The sequence below is a fragment of the Sinocyclocheilus anshuiensis genome, unplaced genomic scaffold, assembly GCF_001515605.1.
Source record: "Sinocyclocheilus anshuiensis isolate Anshui unplaced genomic scaffold, SAMN03320099.WGS_v1.1 scaffold51, whole genome shotgun sequence".
Lineage (NCBI taxonomy): Eukaryota > Metazoa > Chordata > Actinopteri > Cypriniformes > Cyprinidae > Sinocyclocheilus > Sinocyclocheilus anshuiensis.
The window spans coordinates 3,045,349-3,045,798 of record NW_015548296.1 but is presented as its reverse complement, the minus strand read 5'-3'; the positions used below and the strand labels follow the sequence as shown (position 1 = coordinate 3,045,798).

The following is a 450-nucleotide window of genomic DNA, read 5'->3' as shown; positions in this document are numbered from 1 at the left end:
CATGTTTTAATAATTGTCCTTATATGTTATGGTAATACATGTACTATATAAGAAAATTATATAGTATATTATATTGTTGTATTATATATAAATAATTACATTATTATTTTATATAATTATATATCAAAATATTTTTGTTGCATGTAAATCTCAGAGAGAGAAAAGTGTGAAGTGTGCATGCTTGTTTTAAGAGAATATATCTTGATTTAAGTTTATTAGTTTTTCTTGTTTTAAACATGAATCTCCTTATATTACTTTTATGCTTAAAATAATTTTATGCTTAATAAACATGGTCACACTTTAGTTGGGGACCAATTCTCATTATTAACAACAACTTTTGCCTCAATAAACAACTAATTTGCTACTTATTAATAGTAAGGTAGTTGTTAAGTTTAAGTATTGGGCAGGATTAAGTGATCTAAAATATGGTCATGCAGAATAAGGCATTAA

The 450-nt window shown here is 23.8% G+C and overlaps 1 protein-coding gene across 1 annotated transcript in view; it reads right to left on the bottom strand.

Annotated features, from left to right (window-relative positions):
- Positions 1-450, bottom strand: part of LOC107655986 (protein FAM19A4-like) — a 22,220-nt gene that overhangs the window by 348 nt on the left and 21,422 nt on the right. The window lies entirely within an intron of this gene.